We start from the raw sequence: 6,917 nt of genomic DNA on the forward strand, positions 1-6,917 counted from the left end.
GAAATCAATCGGACACATGTTCAAATACTGAATTGTTTCTCTTGTATGAGAAGAAAGTGTAAATAAGGACTAAAATGTGTAATAGGTATTGGGAAATGAGAAGAAAATGTTCAAACGAGAAGGGGAAGAGGGGAGGAGGGCTGGGAAAATGAAAGAAGGGACAAGAAAAAAGAGAATAAAAGGAAGAGGAGTCAAAGTGGGGATGGGGAGGCCAGGGATTTAGCTCAGTGGTTGTCCCACTGGCCTGGCAAGCACAAGGTCCTGAGTTTGACCGCCAGTACCAAAGGGGGTGGTGTGGGAAAAGCAGCAGCAAGATATATCATGTACAGGTACAAATTCCCTACGAAAAAGTTATTATTATGTATATTTGAAATGCGCCAATAAATGTTTTATTTTTTTAAAAAACTTTTGTAGCCAAGAGGAAAAAAAAATTCCTAATCCCCAGCATGATTTCTATCCAAGGTTCATTAGGTTAGTTCTCTGGAAAAGGGCTCTGACTACCCTATACCAACCATTCTCAGCTGAAACCAGCTAGATTGAAACTTCACCTTTTCCCCGCTAACCACACTTAGGATGCCTCTTCAGAGGGGGGAATATTACAGGCCAGGTAAGTTAAAACAGAAATTAATATATAGTTAGAGAAGGACTGGGTTCTCAAGGAAGTTAGCAGAAAAAGAAAGACATCAGAACTGTGGCTGGAGGTGCATCTGAAGAAGGCAAGACCTCAAGATAAAATCACAATGGCCAGACTTACATACTTCCCTAACGGATAAGCAGAATTTGGGACTGTGGGGTAATTAGTAACACCCAGTCCATTAAATCGAGATATGCATCAGACACCCAAGCAGTGAACAGAACAGAACCCCTGGATCTATTCCTTCCCCAAATGCTCCAGTTTTAGAAGTCATACATAAGCCAGGGTTAAAATGGGTGTCAACCATATACCCTTGTTATGTGCCCCATTTCCCTACTGGATCAGTATTAGCTAAACCGCTACACTTGTAATCCTATAGGTTGGTTGTAGTTTGACCCACAATGTACCCACACTGTACTTTGCTGAATAAGTAACCCCTGACAAAAGGCCTTGTGGAAACCCACTAGAGAGCCCTCTTGTCTCTCAGGAACTATTCCTATTCTCCAATAGTCTTTCCTACTCCATATACACACACAAAAAAAGACTCAGGGTTACAAGTTTCTTTTACTGTATTTGGGGAACCAGGATGAATAAACAGAAATTGCCCTTTCCCCATCACTTATACTTATAATAAAGAGATAAGAACACCACAACTGCAGTTACAGCTATGGATCATCATTTATTTGACACAGAACAAATAAGTCAAATTACAGGATTATCAGTGATGACAATCAAAAACATCATTAAAAAATTAACTAATACAGCCAGGTGTGGTGGCAAATGTCTGTAATCTAGCACTCAGGAGGCTGAGGCAGGAGGCAGGCAACCTGGTATATATAGTAACTTCAAGCCCAGCCTGAACTACAAGGCCAGACCCTGTCTCAAAAAACAAAACAGGGCCAGGGATTTGGTTCAGTGATTCCACTGCCTGCCTCAAAAGCACAAGGGCTCAGTGCTTCCTTTGGCAGCACATATACTAAAAGCACAGGGGTCTGAGTTCAATTCCCAGTACCAAAAAAACAATTAACACATAACCTATAGAAATTCAATTATAAAGCCTTATTTATTTATTTATTTATTTATTTATTTATTTATTTATTTATTTATTTATTTTCGTGCCGGGGACCCGGCAGCACCACTGAGCTAAATCCCCAGCCCTCCAGTATAAAGTTTTATCCTAAGAGTCGTGTACACACATATACAAAATTTTCATATTAGCATTTAGTTTATGTAAGATTAGAAAACCCTAGATGTCCAAGAATAGGGAACTGGTTAAAAGATGGCATACACACACACACATACGTGTGTGTGTGTATATGTGTGTGTGTGTGTATTACATATACAATTAGAAAACCCTAGATGTCCCACAAAAGGGAACTAGTTAAAAGATGGCATATACATGCACATATATATATATATACACACACACACACACATACACACACGTATTATGTGTGTGTATATGTATGTATGTATGTATGTATGTAAGATTATTATCTTAACCTCTAAAAGGCCACAGGATGTTGAATTACAAGAGCCGTGGACGGCCTTGTGCTCCCACAGCCAGGGTCTGCCAGGCATTACTCTGAGATGTGGTGCAGCCCAGCCATGTGTCCGCTCCCACAGAAGAGACCCAACCAAAGCGTAGGGAACAGAACATGAGGAGGCCATGCCAAGGAAAAGGCAGCAAGCTCATAGGCCCATATACCTCGGCTGCATCCCAGAATCCACAAGGCCTCTGAGGAGTGAAGTACTAAGAAACGTGAGCCCCTGGGGGGAAACTCTGGGCCCATAAAATGTGCCACCACCATACCTCAGTGTATAGGCTCTTCAGTCACCACCACCTGACGAGGTTTTTGGCCTGGATCTGCGGAGTCAGAAAGGAGGGGATGAGGGAGGACGACCTTGAGACCAAGGTGCAGTAGAAGGTGGCAGAAAGTGAGAGAGGGAGGGAGTAAGTCTAAGGAAGACAACGAGTTGCAAGAAGAGAGTGAGACAGATGGAACAACAACAGCAAGCAGGAGAGGAAGAGAGTGAAGAAAACAGGAAGAATTGGGAGGATGAGGAAGAAAGTGTGGCAGAGAAGACAACCAAGGAGAATTCAAGGTGAAAGGAAAAACGAAGGCAGAAAAAGCAAATTTGACCCAGGAATAGAAATGAAAGCTAAAAGTGTGGCCAAGGTTAAGTGTTCAGACCATGGGCTCTATTTGAGTACCTATTGCCAAGAAGACCAACAGCTCACGTGTGTCCCTGTGTCCAGTCATGGCTCACCAAGGTCATCAGCTATCCACCTTGGATGAAGCCTTTGAACAATTAAGAAGCAAAGACACAGGTGGACTGAATGCACCTAGGACAGAGGTGGTGGAAAGGTTAAAGCCCAAGACCTTTAGACCTTAAAGCAATTCAGGACCAGTTGAATGTGTTTATTATGTAGCAGGAGCTTAAGAAAAGTTCAGAAAGTGATGGCTGATGAGGTGAAGGCCCTTCATCTAGCAGACATCCAGGAAGCAACTGCTACAGCTCATGTGACTGAGATATTGGCAGACATCCAACCCCACATGGACAGGTTAGGTTGATGACTCAGATGGCCTAAACCAAGGAACAGCTTGGTATCTCTAATGAATCAGCTGAGCCAAAGGCACAGGACAAAAAGAAAGGACCCCGTGGTGCCAGTAAAGAAGAGGACGCATGAAGGCTTGCCACTCCCAGTGGAAAACCACTCCTACCTTTGTGTGTATGTGATAGCATGGAATGGTTTCTGATTTCTATGCAACATGCCTAGCCACCAATGTACTTCTCCAGATATATCTCCAGATCCATAGCAGGCTCATACCTCTCCAAGGGACAAGCAGTTCTACACTTCCTGAGTATGTGCTTCTCATTCTCTTGTGCTAGGTCAAGGAAAAAGCTCCTTTGATCAAATGGGAGTAACTAACAAGGGTCCTGCAGGGACCTCCTCTGTGGCTGCTTTGCTTAGAAGTCAGCCTCTGAAATACTGTAGAAGACAACAGCATTGCTTCATCAGGAAGGATATGAATAACCTGAAAAAAAAAGTTTTGTTTTGTTTTGTTTTTTTGGTATTGGTGATCGAACTCAGGTCCTTGCACTTCCAAGGTAGGCAGAGAAAGAGAAGTTTTTGCCTACCTGCAAACAAAAACTCTACCTTGTTCATACTGTTGTATGAAACTAATGATGTAAAATAGGGCTAGAGTGATTCACAGACAGTTTCTCATAGTACATCCCCCCACCACCACCACCAAGGATCAAATTCAAGGGCATTGTGCTGGCAAGGAAGGTGTAGTGCCACTAAGCTTAAATCCCTGGCCCTCTAAGTACATTTCTATCTTTGTGAAAATGGGTCCCGTGAAATAGGATGGACGACTTAAAAACAGGGTTGGAGAAAAGTTAAACACTGGAAAGAAATATTTCTAGTATCTGAAGTTATCCAGGACTTCAGGTTCATAATTCAGTGCTATGGAAATGAAAAGCATGATTAAGAGATAGAAAGGAAATGACCGGGTGGAGGGTAGGGGGATGACCAAAGAAATCTGATAAAAGTTTAAATTCACATTTTTGAAAATAATAAAGAGCCGGGGATTTAGCTCAGTGGCTCCACCACCTACCTTGCAAGCACAAGGACCAGAGTTCAATCCCCAGTACCAAAGGAAGAAAAAAAAAAGAAAAAGAAAATAATAATAAATTCTAATAATGTATTTTTAAAGTATGCGTTTGGGGCTGGGGATTTAGCTCAGTGGTTCCATCACCTGCCTCACAAGCTCAAAGTCCCGAGTTCAATCCCTGGTACCCCCCCAAATGTCTTTGCATTTATAAGTAGACCTATATAGAATCAGAATAACTATAACATAATTTTCTTCTGGTTTTTCTCAACTTTGTAGTTTTTACAATAAAGTTTTGTTTATCTTTATTTTGAGGGGCAAGAGAAGCTAGGTTTTAAAACTCTGGTATTTAAAGTTTTTAATGGAAACTAAGAAACAGAATCAAAGACCTGGATTTTATCAGATAAATGCATAGACATGTCATGTATTAAGGATTTATGTTTTGTTTTTTGGGTACCAGGGATTGACTTGGGCCCTTGTGCTTTTGAGACAGGCTCCTGACCCATGGATTTACGTAATCCAAGTCTTCGGTTCTTTCCATCTTGTCTCTATACCCAACATTTCAAAGTCTATTTCAAACCTGTTAATTACTTTCAGTGAAGCCCAGCTTTCACATCCTATGTCCATTACATCACATTCTTGCACTCAGGGGAGGCCCAGATGGATCTTTCACACTGAATGGGACAGCAGGAACTGATGGATTCATTCCAAATTGCTGAGCCACCATCTGCAGCCTTCTGTTAATTTTCTCCATCTCATCTGTCCCATTCCCAATTCTTTTATATACCCATTGCACAAGTAATCAAGATTTGCCTTCCAGGTGTTTCCTCCCATAAGGCAGGTAAAAATATAATATTAAATTATTAAATTGGCAATGCCTTCACATTATTCCTGCAACCCCTAAAACATTACTCTGTGCCTAATGCTAAAGACCATGCAAAGCACTGAAAAAGTATAAAACACAGTCACTACATGTAATCAATAAAATATAATTCATATATGTGAAAGGATGAGAAAATTATTCATCTAAGTCTGCTTACTGCTAGGCTTGGCTCCTGGTCACGATCCCACTTCAACTCACTGTCTTTTACATAACCCTGAGCAACAGCCTAATGTGTAAAATTCTATATTGGCCCTAAATTATCCCTAACACCTTTTCCAGTTCTTACCTTCTACAGATTTAAAAACAATAGATCAGAGAAAGGGAAAGATAAATGTGGAGTTCCCCAGTGTGTTACAAATTACCTACAAAGAGACAATTCAGAAGAATCAAATGCCAAGTGAATCTGCCAAGAAAAAATTTCAAATCAATAAACACTTGTTTTCATTATATAAGCAGGGTGATTACTAAGTAAATAATGATAAGTAAACTATTCTGTTTTAAAATCCTGAAGGTCTGGGGATTTAGCTGAGTGACAGCATGCTTACCTTGCAAGCGCAAGGTCGAGTTCAATCCCCAGTGCCCCCTCCCAATAAGTAAATAAAACCCCAAAGAGGCTTACTTTATAAGTTCATAAGTCAGTAGAGGGGAGTAGTGACATAGAAAACAAAAATATCACATCAAGTATTTGCTGAATAGTAAATTTTGTTTTACTAGACAGTTAAAATACAAATTATGGGGCCGGGGGTTTTAGCTCAGTGGCACCTCAAGGGCCTTGCATGTGCAAGGTCCTGAGTGTGATCCCATACCATTAAAAAAAAAAAAAAAAAGGATAACAACACACTATTCTTGCTTCTGTCTTACTTTTGTGTGTGTACCAGGGATCGAACTCAGGACCTTGCGCTTTTGAAGAAGGCAATGGCACCACTGAGCTCTGGCCCCCTATTCTTGCTTTTAAAGAAGTTATTTCATCATTCAATCAGTAAATATGTGCAAAGGTGATTCAGTAATGTCCCAGGTGAAAGAGAAACCAGTGCAGAATTACAAATTCTGTTATAGATGTCCAATAAAAATGCTCAGCAAACACCATGTAGGCTACTTTCATTCAGACTTCAAAGATCTCATTTAAAGCAAGGCATTCTGGCAGCTGTTAGATGAGTAAAAAAGAAATCAAGTCTAAGGCCAGATGAATGATCTGCTCAAATCACACAAGTAGTAAAAAAGAATAGAGGCTGAGATGTGAACTCCACCCCCTTCACTTTCTGAACAGTGTTTCTTCCACAGCACTAAAAGGGGGAAAAAAATCAAAATAATTTAGAATCCATAGAGACAGAAAGTGAACTAATGGTTGGCAGGGACAGAGGGGAGGAGGAAATGTACAGTGACTGTTTAATGAGTATGGGGACTCTCCTTGTGAGGTGATAAAAGTCTTAGAATTAGATAAAGTACAGTTGCACATTTTGAACTTACTAAATGCCACCTAACTGTACACTTTAAAATAGTTAATTGTTACATGAATTCTACCTTAATTTAAAAAATAAAACCAATAGTTTAGAAGTGACTACTCCTAGCTGAGAACAGAACTGTATGTGACTGAAGGTAGTTCTGAATATCCATGTGCTAATCAAAACTCAAACTAAGACGAACTAAAAGCCAGGTATGGTGGTGCACACCTGTAATCCTAGCACTTGGGAGGCTGAGGCAGGAGGATCTCTGTGAGTTCAAAGCCAGCCTGGGCTATATAGTGAATTCGAATGGAGATCCTGTCTCAAGGGGGGGAGGGGGA

The 6,917-nt window shown here is 40.8% G+C and overlaps 1 pseudogene; it reads left to right on the plus strand.

The window, feature by feature from the left end:
• The first annotated feature begins 2,527 nt into the window (after nucleotides 1–2,527).
• LOC104866543 lies at nucleotides 2,528–3,326 on the plus strand (annotated as a pseudogene).
• Nucleotides 3,327–6,917: the final 3,591 nt, after the last annotated feature.

Source organism: Fukomys damarensis, unplaced genomic scaffold (assembly GCF_012274545.1).
Source record: "Fukomys damarensis isolate Sample0158 unplaced genomic scaffold, DMR_v1.0_HiC HiC_scaffold_5, whole genome shotgun sequence".
NCBI lineage: Eukaryota > Metazoa > Chordata > Mammalia > Rodentia > Bathyergidae > Fukomys > Fukomys damarensis.